This window comes from Ambystoma mexicanum, chromosome 8, assembly GCF_040938575.1.
Source record: "Ambystoma mexicanum isolate Mex_15411 chromosome 8, UKY_AmexF1_1, whole genome shotgun sequence".
NCBI lineage: Eukaryota > Metazoa > Chordata > Amphibia > Caudata > Ambystomatidae > Ambystoma > Ambystoma mexicanum.
The window spans coordinates 730958830-730975680 of record NC_090929.1 but is presented as its reverse complement, the minus strand read 5'-3'; the positions used below and the strand labels follow the sequence as shown (position 1 = coordinate 730975680).

General features: G+C 46.7%; 40 non-coding genes and 10 pseudogenes across 40 annotated transcripts; all 50 read right to left on the bottom strand.

Annotated features, from left to right (window-relative positions):
- Positions 1 to 74: 74 nt before the first annotated feature.
- Positions 75 to 193, bottom strand: LOC138475284 (5S ribosomal RNA). The gene has a single exon (XR_011269442.1). It is a non-coding gene; the product is annotated as a 5S ribosomal RNA (ribosomal RNA).
- A 106-nt stretch (positions 194 to 299) lies between these two features.
- LOC138478648 (5S ribosomal RNA) lies at positions 300 to 418 on the bottom strand. The gene has a single exon (XR_011272496.1). It is a non-coding gene; the product is annotated as a 5S ribosomal RNA (ribosomal RNA).
- Positions 419 to 881: 463 nt separating this feature from the next.
- On the bottom strand, positions 882 to 1000 carry LOC138477758 (5S ribosomal RNA). The gene has a single exon (XR_011271687.1). It is a non-coding gene; the product is annotated as a 5S ribosomal RNA (ribosomal RNA).
- Positions 1001 to 1106: 106 nt separating this feature from the next.
- On the bottom strand, positions 1107 to 1225 carry LOC138475283 (5S ribosomal RNA). Its single transcript, XR_011269441.1, has one exon. It is a non-coding gene; the product is annotated as a 5S ribosomal RNA (ribosomal RNA).
- Positions 1226 to 1331: 106 nt separating this feature from the next.
- LOC138475282 (5S ribosomal RNA) lies at positions 1332 to 1450 on the bottom strand. Its single transcript, XR_011269440.1, has one exon. It is a non-coding gene; the product is annotated as a 5S ribosomal RNA (ribosomal RNA).
- A 106-nt stretch (positions 1451 to 1556) lies between these two features.
- On the bottom strand, positions 1557 to 1675 carry LOC138475281 (5S ribosomal RNA). The gene has a single exon (XR_011269439.1). It is a non-coding gene; the product is annotated as a 5S ribosomal RNA (ribosomal RNA).
- Positions 1676 to 2139: 464 nt separating this feature from the next.
- LOC138475280 (5S ribosomal RNA) lies at positions 2140 to 2258 on the bottom strand. The gene has a single exon (XR_011269438.1). It is a non-coding gene; the product is annotated as a 5S ribosomal RNA (ribosomal RNA).
- Positions 2259 to 2364: 106 nt separating this feature from the next.
- On the bottom strand, positions 2365 to 2483 carry LOC138474045 (5S ribosomal RNA; annotated as a pseudogene).
- Positions 2484 to 2970: 487 nt separating this feature from the next.
- On the bottom strand, positions 2971 to 3079 carry LOC138474721 (5S ribosomal RNA; annotated as a pseudogene).
- A 106-nt stretch (positions 3080 to 3185) lies between these two features.
- LOC138474615 (5S ribosomal RNA) lies at positions 3186 to 3294 on the bottom strand (annotated as a pseudogene).
- A 106-nt stretch (positions 3295 to 3400) lies between these two features.
- Positions 3401 to 3519, bottom strand: LOC138478047 (5S ribosomal RNA). Its single transcript, XR_011271950.1, has one exon. It is a non-coding gene; the product is annotated as a 5S ribosomal RNA (ribosomal RNA).
- Positions 3520 to 3625: 106 nt separating this feature from the next.
- On the bottom strand, positions 3626 to 3744 carry LOC138475279 (5S ribosomal RNA). The gene has a single exon (XR_011269437.1). It is a non-coding gene; the product is annotated as a 5S ribosomal RNA (ribosomal RNA).
- Positions 3745 to 4208: 464 nt separating this feature from the next.
- Positions 4209 to 4317, bottom strand: LOC138474504 (5S ribosomal RNA; annotated as a pseudogene).
- A 106-nt stretch (positions 4318 to 4423) lies between these two features.
- On the bottom strand, positions 4424 to 4532 carry LOC138474325 (5S ribosomal RNA; annotated as a pseudogene).
- Positions 4533 to 4638: 106 nt separating this feature from the next.
- Positions 4639 to 4757, bottom strand: LOC138475278 (5S ribosomal RNA). Its single transcript, XR_011269436.1, has one exon. It is a non-coding gene; the product is annotated as a 5S ribosomal RNA (ribosomal RNA).
- A 106-nt stretch (positions 4758 to 4863) lies between these two features.
- LOC138480105 (5S ribosomal RNA) lies at positions 4864 to 4982 on the bottom strand. Its single transcript, XR_011273818.1, has one exon. It is a non-coding gene; the product is annotated as a 5S ribosomal RNA (ribosomal RNA).
- Positions 4983 to 5088: 106 nt separating this feature from the next.
- On the bottom strand, positions 5089 to 5207 carry LOC138475275 (5S ribosomal RNA). Its single transcript, XR_011269434.1, has one exon. It is a non-coding gene; the product is annotated as a 5S ribosomal RNA (ribosomal RNA).
- Positions 5208 to 5673: 466 nt separating this feature from the next.
- Positions 5674 to 5792, bottom strand: LOC138477756 (5S ribosomal RNA). Its single transcript, XR_011271686.1, has one exon. It is a non-coding gene; the product is annotated as a 5S ribosomal RNA (ribosomal RNA).
- A 106-nt stretch (positions 5793 to 5898) lies between these two features.
- Positions 5899 to 6017, bottom strand: LOC138475274 (5S ribosomal RNA). Its single transcript, XR_011269433.1, has one exon. It is a non-coding gene; the product is annotated as a 5S ribosomal RNA (ribosomal RNA).
- A 106-nt stretch (positions 6018 to 6123) lies between these two features.
- Positions 6124 to 6242, bottom strand: LOC138475273 (5S ribosomal RNA). Its single transcript, XR_011269432.1, has one exon. It is a non-coding gene; the product is annotated as a 5S ribosomal RNA (ribosomal RNA).
- A 106-nt stretch (positions 6243 to 6348) lies between these two features.
- Positions 6349 to 6467, bottom strand: LOC138475272 (5S ribosomal RNA). The gene has a single exon (XR_011269431.1). It is a non-coding gene; the product is annotated as a 5S ribosomal RNA (ribosomal RNA).
- Positions 6468 to 6931: 464 nt separating this feature from the next.
- LOC138475271 (5S ribosomal RNA) lies at positions 6932 to 7050 on the bottom strand. Its single transcript, XR_011269430.1, has one exon. It is a non-coding gene; the product is annotated as a 5S ribosomal RNA (ribosomal RNA).
- Positions 7051 to 7156: 106 nt separating this feature from the next.
- Positions 7157 to 7275, bottom strand: LOC138479775 (5S ribosomal RNA). Its single transcript, XR_011273518.1, has one exon. It is a non-coding gene; the product is annotated as a 5S ribosomal RNA (ribosomal RNA).
- Positions 7276 to 7739: 464 nt separating this feature from the next.
- LOC138478196 (5S ribosomal RNA) lies at positions 7740 to 7858 on the bottom strand. Its single transcript, XR_011272086.1, has one exon. It is a non-coding gene; the product is annotated as a 5S ribosomal RNA (ribosomal RNA).
- A 106-nt stretch (positions 7859 to 7964) lies between these two features.
- Positions 7965 to 8083, bottom strand: LOC138478046 (5S ribosomal RNA). Its single transcript, XR_011271949.1, has one exon. It is a non-coding gene; the product is annotated as a 5S ribosomal RNA (ribosomal RNA).
- A 106-nt stretch (positions 8084 to 8189) lies between these two features.
- LOC138479151 (5S ribosomal RNA) lies at positions 8190 to 8308 on the bottom strand. The gene has a single exon (XR_011272952.1). It is a non-coding gene; the product is annotated as a 5S ribosomal RNA (ribosomal RNA).
- Positions 8309 to 8772: 464 nt separating this feature from the next.
- LOC138474007 (5S ribosomal RNA) lies at positions 8773 to 8881 on the bottom strand (annotated as a pseudogene).
- Positions 8882 to 8987: 106 nt separating this feature from the next.
- Positions 8988 to 9106, bottom strand: LOC138475270 (5S ribosomal RNA). Its single transcript, XR_011269429.1, has one exon. It is a non-coding gene; the product is annotated as a 5S ribosomal RNA (ribosomal RNA).
- Positions 9107 to 9570: 464 nt separating this feature from the next.
- Positions 9571 to 9689, bottom strand: LOC138475269 (5S ribosomal RNA). Its single transcript, XR_011269428.1, has one exon. It is a non-coding gene; the product is annotated as a 5S ribosomal RNA (ribosomal RNA).
- A 106-nt stretch (positions 9690 to 9795) lies between these two features.
- On the bottom strand, positions 9796 to 9914 carry LOC138479774 (5S ribosomal RNA). Its single transcript, XR_011273517.1, has one exon. It is a non-coding gene; the product is annotated as a 5S ribosomal RNA (ribosomal RNA).
- A 464-nt stretch (positions 9915 to 10378) lies between these two features.
- Positions 10379 to 10497, bottom strand: LOC138478195 (5S ribosomal RNA). Its single transcript, XR_011272085.1, has one exon. It is a non-coding gene; the product is annotated as a 5S ribosomal RNA (ribosomal RNA).
- Positions 10498 to 10603: 106 nt separating this feature from the next.
- On the bottom strand, positions 10604 to 10722 carry LOC138478045 (5S ribosomal RNA). The gene has a single exon (XR_011271948.1). It is a non-coding gene; the product is annotated as a 5S ribosomal RNA (ribosomal RNA).
- A 106-nt stretch (positions 10723 to 10828) lies between these two features.
- On the bottom strand, positions 10829 to 10947 carry LOC138479150 (5S ribosomal RNA). The gene has a single exon (XR_011272951.1). It is a non-coding gene; the product is annotated as a 5S ribosomal RNA (ribosomal RNA).
- Positions 10948 to 11411: 464 nt separating this feature from the next.
- On the bottom strand, positions 11412 to 11520 carry LOC138474005 (5S ribosomal RNA; annotated as a pseudogene).
- Positions 11521 to 11626: 106 nt separating this feature from the next.
- Positions 11627 to 11745, bottom strand: LOC138480102 (5S ribosomal RNA). The gene has a single exon (XR_011273816.1). It is a non-coding gene; the product is annotated as a 5S ribosomal RNA (ribosomal RNA).
- A 464-nt stretch (positions 11746 to 12209) lies between these two features.
- Positions 12210 to 12328, bottom strand: LOC138475268 (5S ribosomal RNA). Its single transcript, XR_011269427.1, has one exon. It is a non-coding gene; the product is annotated as a 5S ribosomal RNA (ribosomal RNA).
- A 106-nt stretch (positions 12329 to 12434) lies between these two features.
- LOC138478330 (5S ribosomal RNA) lies at positions 12435 to 12553 on the bottom strand. The gene has a single exon (XR_011272207.1). It is a non-coding gene; the product is annotated as a 5S ribosomal RNA (ribosomal RNA).
- Positions 12554 to 12660: 107 nt separating this feature from the next.
- On the bottom strand, positions 12661 to 12769 carry LOC138473982 (5S ribosomal RNA; annotated as a pseudogene).
- Positions 12770 to 12875: 106 nt separating this feature from the next.
- On the bottom strand, positions 12876 to 12994 carry LOC138475267 (5S ribosomal RNA). Its single transcript, XR_011269426.1, has one exon. It is a non-coding gene; the product is annotated as a 5S ribosomal RNA (ribosomal RNA).
- A 106-nt stretch (positions 12995 to 13100) lies between these two features.
- LOC138473981 (5S ribosomal RNA) lies at positions 13101 to 13209 on the bottom strand (annotated as a pseudogene).
- Positions 13210 to 13673: 464 nt separating this feature from the next.
- LOC138478647 (5S ribosomal RNA) lies at positions 13674 to 13792 on the bottom strand. Its single transcript, XR_011272495.1, has one exon. It is a non-coding gene; the product is annotated as a 5S ribosomal RNA (ribosomal RNA).
- A 106-nt stretch (positions 13793 to 13898) lies between these two features.
- Positions 13899 to 14017, bottom strand: LOC138478328 (5S ribosomal RNA). The gene has a single exon (XR_011272206.1). It is a non-coding gene; the product is annotated as a 5S ribosomal RNA (ribosomal RNA).
- Positions 14018 to 14481: 464 nt separating this feature from the next.
- On the bottom strand, positions 14482 to 14600 carry LOC138479072 (5S ribosomal RNA). Its single transcript, XR_011272880.1, has one exon. It is a non-coding gene; the product is annotated as a 5S ribosomal RNA (ribosomal RNA).
- A 106-nt stretch (positions 14601 to 14706) lies between these two features.
- Positions 14707 to 14825, bottom strand: LOC138475266 (5S ribosomal RNA). The gene has a single exon (XR_011269425.1). It is a non-coding gene; the product is annotated as a 5S ribosomal RNA (ribosomal RNA).
- Positions 14826 to 14931: 106 nt separating this feature from the next.
- LOC138479785 (5S ribosomal RNA) lies at positions 14932 to 15050 on the bottom strand. The gene has a single exon (XR_011273527.1). It is a non-coding gene; the product is annotated as a 5S ribosomal RNA (ribosomal RNA).
- A 106-nt stretch (positions 15051 to 15156) lies between these two features.
- On the bottom strand, positions 15157 to 15275 carry LOC138475262 (5S ribosomal RNA). The gene has a single exon (XR_011269423.1). It is a non-coding gene; the product is annotated as a 5S ribosomal RNA (ribosomal RNA).
- A 464-nt stretch (positions 15276 to 15739) lies between these two features.
- On the bottom strand, positions 15740 to 15848 carry LOC138474288 (5S ribosomal RNA; annotated as a pseudogene).
- A 106-nt stretch (positions 15849 to 15954) lies between these two features.
- On the bottom strand, positions 15955 to 16073 carry LOC138477938 (5S ribosomal RNA). Its single transcript, XR_011271851.1, has one exon. It is a non-coding gene; the product is annotated as a 5S ribosomal RNA (ribosomal RNA).
- Positions 16074 to 16179: 106 nt separating this feature from the next.
- On the bottom strand, positions 16180 to 16298 carry LOC138479644 (5S ribosomal RNA). Its single transcript, XR_011273400.1, has one exon. It is a non-coding gene; the product is annotated as a 5S ribosomal RNA (ribosomal RNA).
- A 106-nt stretch (positions 16299 to 16404) lies between these two features.
- Positions 16405 to 16523, bottom strand: LOC138480171 (5S ribosomal RNA). The gene has a single exon (XR_011273878.1). It is a non-coding gene; the product is annotated as a 5S ribosomal RNA (ribosomal RNA).
- Between the last annotated feature and the right edge of the window lie 328 nt (positions 16524 to 16851).

The window sequence follows — 16851 nt, the reverse complement described above, 5'->3', positions numbered from 1 at the left end:
TCTAGTCGGCTAGACCTTGCAGTTTTGAAAGGCAATTGAGAAATGGCTCACTTCCTGAACTTGGAGCACAAAAAAGCCTACAGCACCTGGTATTCCCAGGCGGTCTCCCATCCAGGTACTAACTAGGCCCGACACTGCTTAGCTTCCGAGATCAGACGAGATCGGGCGCATTCAGTGTGGTGTGGCCGTAGGCTCTGGGCCTAGTGAGTTTTGTACTTTTAAGCATCTAGTCGGCTAGACCTTGCAGTTTTGAAAGGCAATTGAGAAATGGCTCACTTCCTGAACTTGGAGCACAAAAAAGCCTACAGCACCTGGTATTCCCAGGCGGTCTCCCATCCAGGTACTAACTAGGCCCGACACTGCTTAGCTTCCAAGATCAGACGAGATCGGGCGCATTCAGTGTGGTGTGGCCGTAGGCTCTAGAAATGCTAAGAATATTACTCTTATGCATTTGCATTTAGTAAGCTAAGCCATGCAGCCACTTGCAACATGATACCACGCTCATCGCTCGATCAGGCTCGATCAGGCGAGATATATAAGACTGGTGGGCCCATTCAGGACTCCTATGTCTGGTAGGATAACTTTAATCCATCCATCCTGTTTCTGTTGCAGGGAGGTGGAGAGAACAATCAACACAATAACGGCTTTCTTTCATGCCTCTTGAAGGACTCAATATTCTCTATACTGCATTACATGTGAAAGTCGATTTATTACCCATGAACACACTACCTGTATGCTAATTATATGTAAATAGGTAGCTCCAGCCCTCATGATGTTGTCCAACATTTCCGCTATAAAACGGGATAAAATTATTTTGGAAACATACCAAATTTGAAAAGTAATTGAGAAGTTGTGCAATTACTAATCATGGAGCACAAAATAGCCTACAGCACCTGGTATTCCCAGGCGGTCTCCCATCCAGGTACTAACTAGGCCCGACACTGCTTAGCTTCCGAGATCAAACGAGATCGGGCGCATTCAGTGTGGTGTGGCCGTAGGCTCAGGGCCTAGTGAGTTTTGTACTTTTAAGCATCTAGTCGGCTAGACCTTGCAGTTTTGAAAGGCAATTGAGAAATGGCTCACTTCCTGAACTTGGAGCACAAAAAAGCCTACAGCACCTGGTATTCCCAGGCGGTCTCCCATCCAGGTACTAACTAGGCCCGACACTGCTTAGCTTCCGAGATCAGACGAGATCGGGCGCATTCAGTGTGGTGTGGCCGTAGGCTCTGGTCCCAGTGAGTTTTGTACTTTTAAGCATCTAGTCGGCTAGACCTTGCAGTTTTGAAAGGCAATTGAGAAATGGCTCACTTCCTGAACTTGGAGCACAAAAAAGCCTACAGCACCTGGTATTCCCAGGCGGTCTCCCATCCAGGTACTAACTAGGCCCGACACTGCTTAGCTTCCGAGATCAGACGAGATCGGGCGCATTCAGTGTGGTGTGGCCGTAGGCTCTGGACCTAGTGAGTTTTGTACTTTTAAGCATCTAGTCGGCTAGACCTTGCAGTTTTGAAAGGCAATTGAGAAATGGCTCACTTCCTGAACTTGGAGCACAAAAAAGCCTACAGCACCTGGTATTCCCAGGCGGTCTCCCATCCAGGTACTAACTAGGCCCGACACTGCTTAGCTTCCGAGATCAGACGAGATCGGGCGCATTCAGTGTGGTGTGGCCGTAGGCTCGAGTAATGCTAAGAATATTACTCTTATGCATTTGCATTTAGTAAGCTAAGCCATGCAGCCACTTGCAACATGATACCACGCTCATCGCTCGATCAGCGCTCGATCAGGCGAGATATATAAGACTGGTGGGCCCATTCAGGACTCCTATGTCTGGTAGGATAACTTTAATCCATCCATCCTGTTTCTGTTGCAGGGAGGTGGAGAGAACAATCAACACAATAACAGCTTTCTTTCATGCCTCTTGAAGGACTCAATATTCTCTGTACTGCATTACATGTGAAAGTCGATTTATTACCCATGAACACACTACCTGTATGCTAATTATATGTAAATAGGTAGCTCCAGCCCTCATAATGTTGTCCAACATTTCCGCTATAAAACGGGATAAAATTATTTTGGAAACATACCAAATTTGAAAAGTAATTGAGAAGTTGCGCAATTACTAATCATGGAGCACAAAATAGCCTACAGCACCTGGTATTCCCAGGCGGTCTCCCATCCAGGTACTAACTAGGCCCGACACTGCTTAGCTTCCGAGATCAGACGAGATCGGGCGCATTCAGTGTGGTGTGGCCGTAGGCTCTGGGCCTAGTGAGTTTTGTACTTTTAAGCATCTAGTCGGCTAGACCTTGCAGTTTTGAAAGGCAATTGAGAAATGGCTCACTTCCTGAACTTGGAGCACAAAAAAGCCTACAGCACCTGGTATTCCCAGGCAGTCTCCCATCCAGGTACTAACTAGGCCCGACACTGCTTAGCTTCCGAGATCAGACGAGATCGGGCGCATTCAGTGTGGTGTGGCCGGCGCATTCAGTGTGGTGTGGCCGTAGGCTCTAGTAATGCTAAGAATATTACTCTTATGCATTTGCATTTAGTAAGCTAAGCCATGCAGCCACTTGCAACATGATACCACGCTCATCGCTCGATCAGCGCTCGATCAGGCGAGATATATAAGACTGGTGGGCCCATTCAGGACTCCTATGTCTGGTAGGATAACTTTAATCCATCCATCCTGTTTCTGTTGCAGGGAGGTGGAGAGAACAATCAACACAATAACGGCTTTCTTTCATGCCTCTTGAAGGACTCAATATTCTCTGTACTGCATTACATGTGAAAGTCGATTTATTACCCATGAACACACTACCTGTATGCTAATTATATGTAAATAGGTAGCTCCAGCCCTCATAATGTTGTCCAACATTTCCGCTATAAAACGGGATAAAATTATTTTGGAAACATACCAAATTTGAAAAGTAATTGAGAAGTTGTGCAATTACTAATCATGGAGCACAAAATAGCCTACAGCACCTGGTATTCCCAGGTGGTCTCCCATCCAGGTACTAACTAGGCCCGACACTGCTTAGTTTCCGAGATCAGACGCATTCAGTGTGGTGTGGCCGTAGGCTCTGGGCCTAGTGAGTTTTGTACTTTTAAGCATCTAGTCGGCTAGACCTTGCAGTTTTGAAAGGCAATTGAGAAATGGCTCACTTCCTGAACTTGGAGCACAAAAAAGCCTACAGCACCTGGTATTCCCAGGCGGTCTCCCATCCAGGTACTAACTAGGCGCGACACTGCTTAGCTTCCGAGATCGGGCGCATTCAGTGTGGTGTGGCCGTAGGCTCTGGTCCTAGTGAGTTTTGTACTTTTAAGCATCTAGTCGGCTAGACCTTGCAGTTTTGAAAGGCAATTGAGAAATGGCTCACTTCCTGAACTTGGAGCACAAAAAAGCCTACAGCACCTGGTATTCCCAGGCGGTCTCCCATCCAGGTACTAACTAGGCCCGACACTGCTTAGCTTCCGAGATCAGACGAGATCAGGCGCATTCAGTGTGGTGTGGCCGTAGGCTCTGGGCCTAGTGAGTTTTGTACTTTTAAGCATCTAGTCGGCTAGACCTTGCAGTTTTGAAAGGCAATTGAGAAATGGCTCACTTCCTGAACTTGGAGCACAAAAAAGCCTACAGCACCTGGTATTCCCAGGCGGTCTCCCATCCAGGTACTAACTAGGCCCGACACTGCTTAGCTTCCGAGATCAGACGAGATCGGGCGCATTCAGTGTGGTGTGGCCGTAGGCTCGAGTAATGCTAAGAATATTACTCTTATGCATTTGCATTTAGTAAGCTAAGCCATGCAGCCACTTGCAACATGATACCACGCTCATCGCTCGATCAGCGCTCGATCAGGCGAGATATATAAGACTGGTGGGCCCATTCAGGACTCCTATGTCTGGTAGGATAACTTTAATCCATCCATCCTGTTTCTGTTGCAGGGAGGTGGAGAGAACAATCAACACAATAACGGCTTTCTTTCATGCCTCTTGAAGGACTCAATATTCTCTGTACTGCATTACATGTGAAAGTCGATTTATTACCCATGAACACACTACCTGTATGCTAATTATATGTAAATAGGTAGCTCCAGCCCTCATAATGTTGTCCAACATTTCCGCTATAAAACGGGATAAAATTATTTTGGAAACATACCAAATTTGAAAAGTAATTGAGAAGTTGCGCAATTACTAATCATGGAGCACAAAATAGCCTACAGCACCTGGTATTCCCAGGCGGTCTCCCATCCAGGTACTAACTAGGCCCGACACTGCTTAGCTTCCGAGATCAGACGCATTCAGTGTGGTGTGGCCGTAGGCTCTGGGCCTAGTGAGTTTTGTACTTTTAAGCATCTAGTCGGCTAGACCTTGCAGTTTTGAAAGGCAATTGAGAAATGGCTCACTTCCTGAACTTGGAGCACAAAAAAGCCTACAGCACCTGGTATTCCCAGGCAGTCTCCCATCCAGGTACTAACTAGGCCCGACACTGCTTAGCTTCCGAGATCGGGCGCATTCAGTGTGGTGTGGCCGTAGGCTCTGGGCCTAGTGAGTTTTGTACTTTTAAGCATCTAGTCGGCTAGACCTTGCAGTTTTGAAAGGCAATTGAGAAATGGCTCACTTCCTGAACTTGGAGCACAAAAAAGCCTACAGCACCTGGTATTCCCAGGCGGTCTCCCATCCAGGTACTAACTAGGCCCGACACTGCTTAGCTTCCGAGATCAGACGAGATCGGGCGCATTCAGTGTGGTGTGGCCGTAGGCTCTGGTCCTAGTGAGTTTTGTACTTTTAAGCATCTAGTCGGCTAGACCTTGCAGTTTTGAAAGGCAATTGAGAAATGGCTCACTTCCTGAACTTGGAGCACAAAAAAGCCTACAGCACCTGGTATTCCCAGGCGGTCTCCCATCCAGGTACTAAGTAGGCCCGACACTGCTTAGCTTCTGAGATCAGACGAGATCGGGCGCATTCAGTGTGGTGTGGCCGTAGGCTCTGGGCCTAGTGAGTTTTGTACTTTTAAGCATCTAGTCGGCTAGACCTTGCAGTTTTGAAAGGCAATTGAGAAATGGCTCACTTCCTGAACTTGGAGCACAAAAAAGCCTACAGCACCTGGTATTCCCAGGCGGTCTCCCATCCAGGTACTAACTAGGCCCGACACTGCTTAGCTTCCGAGATCAGACGAGATCGGGCGCATTCAGTGTGGTGTGGCCGTAGGCTCTAGAAATGCTAAGAATATTACTCTTATGCATTTGCATTTAGTAAGCTAAGCCATGCAGCCACTTGCAACATGATACCACGCTCATCGCTCGATCATCAGGCTCGATCAGGCGAGATATATAAGACTGGTGGGCCCATTCAGGACTCCTATGTCTGGTAGGATAACTTTAATCCATCCATCCTGTTTCTGTTGCAGGGAGGTGGAGAGAACAATCAACACAATAACGGCTTTCTTTCATGCCTCTTGAAGGACTCAATATTCTCTGTACTGCATTACATGTGAAAGTCGATTTATTACCCATGAACACACTACCTGTATGCTAATTATATGTAAATAGGTAGCTCCAGCCCTCATAATGTTGTCCAACATTTCCGCTATAAAACGGGATAAAATTATTTTGGAAACATACCAAATTTGAAAAGTAATTGAGAAGTTGTGCAATTACTAATCATGGAGCACAAAATAGCCTACAGCACCTGGTATTCCCAGGCGGTCTCCCATCCAGGTACTAACTAGGCCCGACACTGCTTAGCTTCCGAGATCAAACGAGATCGGGCGCATTCAGTGTGGTGTGGCCGTAGGCTCAGGGCCTAGTGAGTTTTGTACTTTTAAGCATCTAGTCGGCTAGACCTTGCAGTTTTGAAAGGCAATTGAGAAATGGCTCACTTCCTGAACTTGGAGCACAAAAAAGCCTACAGCACCTGGTATTCCCAGGCGGTCTCCCATCCAGGTACTAACTAGGCCCGACACTGCTTAGCTTCCGAGATCAGACGAGATCGGGCGCATTCAGTGTGGTGTGGCCGTAGGCTCTGGTCCTAGTGAGTTTTGTACTTTTAAGCATCTAGTCGGCTAGACCTTGCAGTTTTGAAAGGCAATTGAGAAATGGCTCACTTCCTGAACTTGGAGCACAAAAAAGCCTACAGCACCTGGTATTCCCAGGCGGTCTCCCATCCAGGTACTAACTAGGCCCGACACTGCTTAGCTTCCGAGATCAGACGAGATCGGGCGCATTCAGTGTGGTGTGGCCGTAGGCTCTGGGCCTAGTGAGTTTTGTACTTTTAAGCACCTAGTCGGCTAGACCTTGCAGTTTTGAAAGGCAATTGAGAAATGGCTCACTTCCTGAACTTGGAGCACAAAAAAGCCTACAGCACCTGGTATTCCCAGGCGGTCTCCCATCCAGGTACTAACTAGGCCCGACACTGCTTAGCTTCCGAGATCAGACGAGATCGGGCGCATTCAGTGTGGTGTGGCCGTAGGCTCGAATAATGCTAAGAATATTACTCTTATGCATTTGCATTTAGTAAGCTAAGCCATGCAGCCACTTGCAACATGATACCACGCTCATCGCTCGATCAGCGCTCGATCAGGCGAGATATATAAGACTGGTGGGCCCATTCAGGACTCCTATGTCTGGTAGGATAACTTTAATCCATCCATCCTGTTTCTGTTGCAGGGAGGTGGAGAGAACAATCAACACAATAACGGCTTTCTTTCATGCCTCTTGAAGGACTCAATATTCTCTGTACTGCATTACATGTGAAAGTCGATTTATTACCCATGAACACACTACCTGTATGCTAATTATATGTAAATAGGTAGCTCCAGCCCTCATAATGTTGTCCAACATTTCCGCTATAAAACGGGATAAAATTATTTTGGAAACATACCAAATTTGAAAAGTAATTGAGAAGTTGCGCAATTACTAATCATGGAGCACAAAATAGCCTACAGCACCTGGTATTCCCAGGCGGTCTCCCATCCAGGTACTAACTAGGCCCGACACTGCTTAGCTTCCGAGATCAGACGAGATCGGGCGCATTCAGTGTGGTGTGGCCGTAGGCTCTGGGCCTAGTGAGTTTTGTACTTTTAAGCATCTAGTCGGCTAGACCTTGCAGTTTTGAAAGGCAATTGAGAAATGGCTCACTTCCTGAACTTGGAGCACAAAAAAGCCTACAGCACCTGGTATTCCCAGGCAGTCTCCCATCCAGATACTAACTAGGCCCGACACTGCTTAGCTTCCGAGATCAGACGAGATCGGGCGCATTCAGTGTGGTGTGGCCGTAGGCTCTAGAAATGCTAAGAATATTACTCTTATGCATTTGCATTTAGTAAGCTAAGCCATGCAGCCACTTGCAACATGATACCACGCTCATCGCTCGATCAGCGCTCGATCAGGCGAGATATATAAGACTGGTGGGCCCATTCAGGACTCCTATGTCTGGTAGGATAACTTTAATCCATCCATCCTGTTTCTGTTGCAGGGAGGTGGAGAGAACAATCAACACAATAACGGCTTTCTTTCATGCCTCTTGAAGGACTCAATATTCTCTGTACTGCATTACATGTGAAAGTCGATTTATTACCCATGAACACACTACCTGTATGCTAATTATATGTAAATAGGTAGCTCCAGCCCTCATAATGTTGTCCAACATTTCCGCTATAAAACGGGATAAAATTATTTTGGAAACATACCAAATTTGAAAAGTAATTGAGAAGTTGTGCAATTACTAATCATGGAGCACAAAATAGCCTACAGCACCTGGTATTCCCAGGCGGTCTCCCATCCAGGTACTAACTAGGCCCGACACTGCTTAGCTTCCGAGATCAGACGAGATCGGGCGCATTCAGTGTGGTGTGGCCGTAGGTTCTGGGCCTAGTGAGTTTTGTACTTTTAAGCATCTAGTCGGCTAGACCTTGCAGTTTTGAAAGGCAATTGAGAAATGGCTCACTTCCTGAACTTGGAGCACAAAAAAGCCTACAGCACCTGGTATTCCCAGGCGGTCTCCCATCCAGGTACTAACTAGGCCCGACACTGCTTAGCTTCCGAGATCAGACGAGATCAGGCGCATTCAGTGTGGTGTGGCCGTAGGCTCTGGTCCTAGTGAGTTTTGTACTTTTAAGCATCTAGTCGGCTAGACCTTGCAGTTTTGAAAGGCAATTGAGAAATGGCTCACTTCCTGAACTTGGAGCACAAAAAAGCCTACAGCACCTGGTATTCCCAGGCGGTCTCCCATCCAGGTACTAACTAGGCCCGACACTGCTTAGCTTCCGAGATCAGACGAGATCGGGCGCATTCAGTCTGGTGTGGCCGTAGGCTCTAGTAATGCTAAGAATATTACTCTTATGCATTTGCATTTAGTAAGCTAAGCCATGCAGCCACTTGCAACATGATACCACGCTCATCGCTCGATCAGCGCTCGATCAGGCGAGATATATAAGACTGGTGGGCCCATTCAGGACTCCTATGTCTGGTAGGATAACTTTAATCCATCCATCCTGTTTCTGTTGCAGGGAGGTGGAGAGAACAATCAACACAATAACGGCTTTCTTTCATGCCTCTTGAAGGACTCAATATTCTCTGTACTGCATTACATGTGAAAGTCGATTTATTACCCATGAACACACTACCTGTATGCTAATTATATGTAAATAGGTAGCTCCAGCCCTCATAATGTTGTCCAACATTTCCGCTATAAAACGGGATAAAATTATTTTGGAAACATACCAAATTTGAAAAGTAATTGAGAAGTTGTGCAATTACTAATCATGGAGCACAAAATAGCCTACAGCACCTGGTATTCCCAGGCGGTCTCCCATCCAGGTACTAACTAGGCCCGACACTGCTTAGCTTCCGAGATCGGGAGCATTCAGTGTGGTGTGGCCGTAGGCTCTGGGCCTAGTGAGTTTTGTACTTTTAAGCATCTAGTCGGCTAGACCTTGCAGTTTTGAAAGGCAATTGAGAAATGGCTCACTTCCTGAACTTGGAGCACAAAAAAGCCTACAGCACCTGGTATTCCCAGGCGGTCTCCCATCCAGGTACTAACTAGGCCCGACACTGCTTAGCTTCCGAGATCAGACGAGATCGGGCGCATTCAGTGTGGTGTGGCCGTAGGCTCGAATAATGCTAAGAATATTACTCTTATGCATTTGCATTTAGTAAGCTAAGCCATGCAGCCACTTGCAACATGATACCACGCTCATCGCTCGATCAGCGCTCGATCAGGCGAGATATATAAGACTGGTGGGCCCATTCAGGACTCCTATGTCTGGTAGGATAACTTTAATCCATCCATCCTGTTTCTGTTGCAGGGAGGTGGAGAGAACAATCAACACAATAACGGCTTTCTTTCATGCCTCTTGAAGGACTCAATATTCTCTGTACTGCATTACATGTGAAAGTCGATTTATTACCCATGAACACACTACCTGTATGCTAATTATATGTAAATAGGTAGCTCCAGCCCTCATAATGTTGTCCAACATTTCCGCTATAAAACGGGATAAAATTATTTTGGAAACATACCAAATTTGAAAAGTAATTGAGAAGTTGCGCAATTACTAATCATGGAGCACAAAATAGCCTACAGCACCTGGTATTCCCAGGCGGTCTCCCATCCAGGTACTAACTAGGCCCGACACTGCTTAGCTTCCGAGATCAGACGAGATCGGGCGCATTCAGTGTGGTGTGGCCGTAGGCTCTGGGCCTAGTGAGTTTTGTACTTTTAAGCATCTAGTCGGCTAGACCTTGCAGTTTTGAAAGGCAATTGAGAAATGGCTCACTTCCTGAACTTGGAGCACAAAAAAGCCTACAGCACCTGGTATTCCCAGGCAGTCTCCCATCCAGATACTAACTAGGCCCGACACTGCTTAGCTTCCGAGATCAGACGAGATCGGGCGCATTCAGTGTGGTGTGGCCGTAGGCTCTAGAAATGCTAAGAATATTACTCTTATGCATTTGCATTTAGTAAGCTAAGCCATGCAGCCACTTGCAACATGATACCACGCTCATCGCTCGATCAGCGCTCGATCAGGCGAGATATATAAGACTGGTGGGCCCATTCAGGACTCCTATGTCTGGTAGGATAACTTTAATCCATCCATCCTGTTTCTGTTGCAGGGAGGTGGAGAGAACAATCAACACAATAACGGCTTTCTTTCATGCCTCTTGAAGGACTCAATATTCTCTGTACTGCATTACATGTGAAAGTCGATTTATTACCCATGAACACACTACCTGTATGCTAATTATATGTAAATAGGTAGCTCCAGCCCTCATAATGTTGTCCAACATTTCCGCTATAAAACGGGATAAAATTATTTTGGAAACATACCAAATTTGAAAAGTAATTGAGAAGTTGTGCAATTACTAATCATGGAGCACAAAATAGCCTACAGCACCTGGTATTCCCAGGCGGTCTCCCATCCAGGTACTAACTAGGCCCGACACTGCTTAGCTTCCGAGATCAGACGAGATCGGGCGCATTCAGTGTGGTGTGGCCGTAGGTTCTGGGCCTAGTGAGTTTTGTACTTTTAAGCATCTAGTCGGCCAGACCTTGCAGTTTTGAAAGGCAATTGAGAAATGGCTCACTTCCTGAACTTGGAGCACAAAAAAGCCTACAGCACCTGGTATTCCCAGGCGGTCTCCCATCCAGGTACTAACTAGGCCCGACACTGCTTAGCTTCCGAGATCAGACGAGATCAGGCGCATTCAGTGTGGTGTGGCCGTAGGCTCTGGTCCTAGTGAGTTTTGTACTTTTAAGCATCTAGTCGGCTAGACCTTGCAGTTTTGAAAGGCAATTGAGAAATGGCTCACTTCCTGAACTTGGAGCACAAAAAAGCCTACAGCACCTGGTATTCCCAGGCGGTCTCCCATCCAGGTACTAACTAGGCCCGACACTGCTTAGCTTCCGAGATCAGACGAGATCGGGCGCATTCAGTCTGGTGTGGCCGTAGGCTCTAGTAATGCTAAGAATATTACTCTTATGCATTTGCATTTAGTAAGCTAAGCCATGCAGCCACTTGCAACATGATACCACGCTCATCGCTCGATCAGCGCTCGATCAGGCGAGATATATAAGACTGGTGGGCCCATTCAGGACTCCTATGTCTGGTAGGATAACTTTAATCCATCCATCCTGTTTCTGTTGCAGGGAGGTGGAGAGAACAATCAACACAATAACGGCTTTCTTTCATGCCTCTTGAAGGACTCAATATTCTCTGTACTGCATTACATGTGAAAGTCGATTTATTACCCATGAACACACTACCTGTATGCTAATTATATGTAAATAGGTAGCTCCAGCCCTCATAATGTTGTCCAACATTTCCGCTATAAAACGGGATAAAATTATTTTGGAAACATACCAAATTTGAAAAGTAATTGAGAAGTTGTGCAATTACTAATCATGGAGCACAAAATAGCCTACAGCACCTGGTATTCCCAGGCGGTCTCCCATCCAGGTACTAACTAGGCCCGACACTGCTTAGCTTCCGAGATCGGGAGCATTCAGTGTGGTGTGGCCGTAGGCTCTGGGCCTAGTGAGTTTTGTACTTTTAAGCATCTAGTCGGCTAGACCTTGCAGTTTTGAAAGGCAATTGAGAAATGGCTCACTTCCTGAACTTGGAGCACAAAAAAGCCTACAGCACCTGGTATTCCCAGGCGGTCTCCCATCCAGGTACTAACTAGGCCCGACACTGCTTAGCTTCCGAGATCAGACGAGATCGGGCGCATTCAGTGTGTTGTGGCCGTAGGATCGAGTAATGCTAAGAATATTACTCTTATGCATTTGCATTTAGTAAGCTAAGCCATGCAGCCACTTGCAACATGATACCACGCTCATCGCTCGATCAGCGCTCGATCAGGCGAGATATATAAGACTGGTGGGCCCATTCAGGACTCCTATGTCTGGTAGGATAACTTTAATCCATCCATCCTGTTTCTGTTGCAGGGAGGTGGAGAGAACAATCAACACAATAACGGCTTTCTTTCATGCCTCTTGAAGGACTCAATATTCTCTGTACTGCATTACATGTGAAAGTCGATTTATTACCCATGAACACACTACCTGTATGCTAATTATATGTAAATAGGTAGCTCCAGCCCTCATAATGTTGTCCAACATTTCCGCTATAAAACGGGATAAAATTATTTTGGAAACATACCAAATTTGAAAAGTAATTGAGAAGTTGCGCAATTACTAATCATGGAGCACAAAATAGCCTACAGCACCTGGTATTCCCAGGCGGTCTCCCATCCAGGTACTAACTAGGCCCGACACTGCTTAGCTTCCGAGATCAGACGAGATCGGGCGCATTCAGTGTGGTGTGGCCGTAGGCTCTGGGCCTAGTGAGTTTTGTACTTTTAAGCATCTAGTCGGCTAGACCTTGCAGTTTTGAAAGGCAATTGAGAAATGGCTCACTTCCTGAACTTGGAGCACAAAAAAGCCTACAGCACCTGGTATTCCCAGGCAGTCTCCCATCCAGGTACTAACTAGGCCCGACACTGCTTAGCTTCCGAGATCAGACGAGATCGGGCGCATTCAGTGTGGTGTGGCCGTAGGCTCTGGTCCTAGTGAGTTTTGTACTTTTAAGCATCTAGTCGGCTAGACCTTGCAGTTTTGAAAGGCAATTGAGAAATGGCTCACTTCCTGAACTTGGAGCACAAAAAAAGCCTACAGCACCTGGTATTCCCAGGCGGTCTCCCATCCAGGTACTAACTAGGCCCGACACTGCTTAGCTTCCGAGATCGGGCGCATTCAGTGTGGTGTGGCCGTAGGCTCTGGGCCTAGTGAGTTTTGTACTTTTAAGCATCTAGTCGGCTAGACCTTGCAGTTTTGAAAGGCAATTGAGAAATGGCTCACTTCCTGAACTTGGAGCACAAAAAAGCCTACAGCACCTGGTATTCCCAGGCGGTCTCCCATCCAGGTACTAACTAGGCCCGACACTGCTTAGCTTCCGAGATCAGACGAGATCGGGCGCATTCAGTGTGGTGTGGCCGTAGGCTCTGGGCCTAGTGAGTTTTGTACTTTTAAGCATCTAGTCGGCTAGACCTTGCAGTTTTGAAAGGCAATTGAGAAATGGCTCACTTCCTGAACTTGGAGCACAAAAAAGCCTACAGCACCTGGTATTCCCAGGCGGTCTCCCATCCAGGTACTAACTAGGCCCGACACTGCTTAGCTTCCGAGATCGGGCGCATTCAGTGTGGTGTGGCCGTAGGCTCGAGTAATGCTAAGAATATTACTCTTATGCATTTGCATTTAGTAAGCTAAGCCATGCAGCCACTTGCAACATGATACCACGCTCATCGCTCGATCAGCGCTCGATCAGGCGAGATATATAAGACTGGTGGGCCCATTCAGGACTCCTATGTCTGGTAGGATAACTTTAATCCATCCATCCTGTTTCTGTTGCAGGGAGGTGGAGAGAACAATCAACACAATAACGGCTTTCTTTCATGCCTCTTGAAGGACTCAATATTCTCTGTACTGCATTACATGTGAAAGTCGATTTATTACCCATGAACACACTACCTGTATGCTAATTATATGTAAATAGGTAGCTCCAGCCCTCATAATGTTGTCCAACATTTCCGCTATAAAACGGGATAAAATTATTTTGGAAACATACCAAATTTGAAAAGTAATTGAGAAGTTGCGCAATTACTAATCATGGAGCACAAAATAGCCTACAGCACCTGGTATTCCCAGGCGGTCTCCCATCCAGGTACTAACTAGGCCCGACACTGCTTAGCTTCCAAGATCAGACGAGATCGGGCGCATTCAGTGTGGTGTGGCCGTAGGCTCTGGGCCTAGTGAGTTTTGTACTTTTAAGCATCTAGTCGGCTAGACCTTGCAGTTTTGAAAGGCAATTGAGAAATGGCTCACTTCCTGAACTTGGAGCACAAAAAAGCCTACAGCACCTGGTATTCCCAGGCAGTCTCCCATCCAGGTACTAACTAGGCCCGACACTGCTTAGCTTCCGAGATCAGACGAGATCGGGCGCATTCAGTGTGGTGTGGCCGTAGGCTCTAGTAATGCTAAGAATATTACTCTTATGCATTTGCATTTAGTAAGCTAAGCCATGCAGCCACTTGCAACATGATACCACGCTCATCGCTCGATCAGCGCTCGATCAGGCGAGATATATAAGACTGGTGGGCCCATTCAGGACTCCTATGTCTGGTAGGATAACTTTAATCCATCCATCCTGTTTCTGTTGCAGGGAGGTGGAGAGAACAATCAACACAATAACGGCTTTCTTTCATGCCTCTTGAAGGACTCAATATTCTCTGTACTGCATTACATGTGAAAGTCGATTTATTACCCATGAACACACTACCTGTATGCTAATTATATGTAAATAGGTAGCTCCAGCCCTCATAATGTTGTCCAACATTTCCGCTATAAAACGGGATAAAATTATTTTGGAAACATACCAAATTTGAAAAGTAATTGAGAAGTTGTGCAATTACTAATCATGGAGCACAAAATAGCCTACAGCACCTGGTATGCCCAGGCGGTCTCCCATCCAGGTACTAACTAGGCCCGACACTGCTTAGCTTCCGAGATCAGACGAGATCGGGCGCATTCAGTGTGGTGTGGCCGTAGGCTCTGGGCCCAGTGAGTTTTGTACTTTTAAGCATCTAGTCGGCTAGACCTTGCAGTTTTGAAAGGCAATTGAGAAATGGCTCACTTCCTGAACTTGGAGCACAAAAAAGCCTACAGCACCTGGTATTCCCAGGCGGTCTCCCATCCAGGTACTAACTAGGCCCGACACTGCTTAGCTTCCGAGATCAGACGAGATCGGGCGCATTCAGTGTGGTGTGGCCGTAGGCTCTGGTCCTAGTGAGTTTTGTACTTTTAAGCATCTAGTCGGCTAGACCTTGCAGTTTTGAAAGGCAATTGAGAAATGGCTCACTTCCTGAACTTGGAGCACAAAAAAGCCTACAGCACCTGGTATTCCCAGGCGGTCTTCCATCCAGGTACTAACTAGGCCCGACACTGCTTAGCTTCCAAGATCAGACGAGATCGGGCGCATTCAGTGTGGTGTGGCCGTAGGCTCTGGGCCTAGTGAGTTTTGTACTTTTAAGCATCTAGTCGGCTAGACCTTGCAGTTTTGAAAGGCAATTGAGAAATGGCTCACTTCCTGAACTTGGAGCACAAAAAAGCCTACAGCACCTGGTATTCCCAGGCGGTCTCCCATCCAGGTACTAACTAGGCCCGACACTGCTTAGCTTCCGAGATCAGACGAGATCGGGCGCATTCAGTGTGGTGTGGCCGTAGGCTCTAGAAATGCTAAGAATATTACTCTTATGCATTTGCATTTAGTAAGCTAAGCCATGCAGCCACTTGCAACATGATACCACGCTCATCGCTCGATCAGCGCTCGATCAGGCGAGATATATAAGACTGGTGGGCCCATTCAGGACTCCTATGTCTGGTAGGATAACTTTAATCCATCCATCCTGTTTCTGTTGCAGGGAGGTGGAGAGAACAATCAACACAATAACGGCTTTCTTTCATGCCTCTTGAAGGACTCAATATTCTCTGTACTGCATTACATGTGAAAGTCGATTTATTACCCATGAACACACTACCTGTATGCTAATTATATGTAAATAGGTAGCTCCAGCCCTCATAATGTTGTCCAACATTTCCGCTATAAAACGGGATAAAATTATTTTGGAAACATACCAAATTTGAAAAGTAATTGAGAAGTTGTGCAATTACTAATCATGGAGCACAAAATAGCCTACAGCACCTGGTATTCCCAGGCGGTCTCCCATCCAGGTACTAACTAGGCCCGACACTGCTTAGCTTCCGAGATCAGGCGCATTCAGTGTGGTGTGGCCGTAGGCTCTGGGCCTAGTGAGTTTTGTACTTTTAAGCATCTAGTCGGCTAGACCTTGCAGTTTTGAAAGGCAATTGAGAAATGGCTCACTTCCTGAACTTGGAGCACAAAAAAGCCTACAGCACCTGGTATTCCCAGGCGGTCTCCCATCCAGGTACTAACTAAGCCCGACACTGCTTAGCTTCCGAGATCAGACGAGATCGGGCGCATTCAGTGTGGTGTGGCCGTAGGCTCTGGTCCTAGTGAGTTTTGTACTTTTAAGCATCTAGTCGGCTAGACCTTGCAGTTTTGAAAGGCAATTGAGAAATGGCTCACTTCCTGAACTTGGAGCACAAAAAAGCCTACAGCACCTGGTATTCCCAGGCCGTCTCCCATCCAGGTACTAACTAGGCCCGACACTGCTTAGCTTCCGAGATCAGACGAGATCGGGCGCATTCAGTGTGGTGTGGCCGTAGGCTCTGGGCCTAGTGAGTTTTGTACTTTTAAGCATCTAGTCGGCTAGACCTTGCAGTTTTGAAAGGCAATTGAGAAATGGCTCACTTCCTGAACTTGGAGCACAAAAAAGCCTACAGCACCTGGTATTCCCAGGCAGTCTCCCATCCAGGTACTAACTAGGCCCGACACTGCTTAGCTTCCGAGATCAGACGAGATCGGGCGCATTCAGTGTGTTGTGGCCGTAGGCTCGAGTAATGCTAAGAATATTACTCTTATGCATTTGCATTTAGTAAGCTAAGCCATGCAGCCACTTGCAACATGATACCACGCTCATCGCTCGATCAGCGCTCGATCAGGCGAGATATATAAGACTGGTGGGCCCATTCAGGACTCCTATGTCTGGTAGGATAACTTTAATCCATCCATCCTGTTTCTGTTGCAGGGAGGTGGAGAGAACAATCAACACAATAACGGCTTTCTTTCATGCCTCTTGAAGGACTCAATATTCTCTGTACTGCATTACATGTGAAAGTCGATTTATTACCCATGAACACACTACCTGTATGCTAATTATA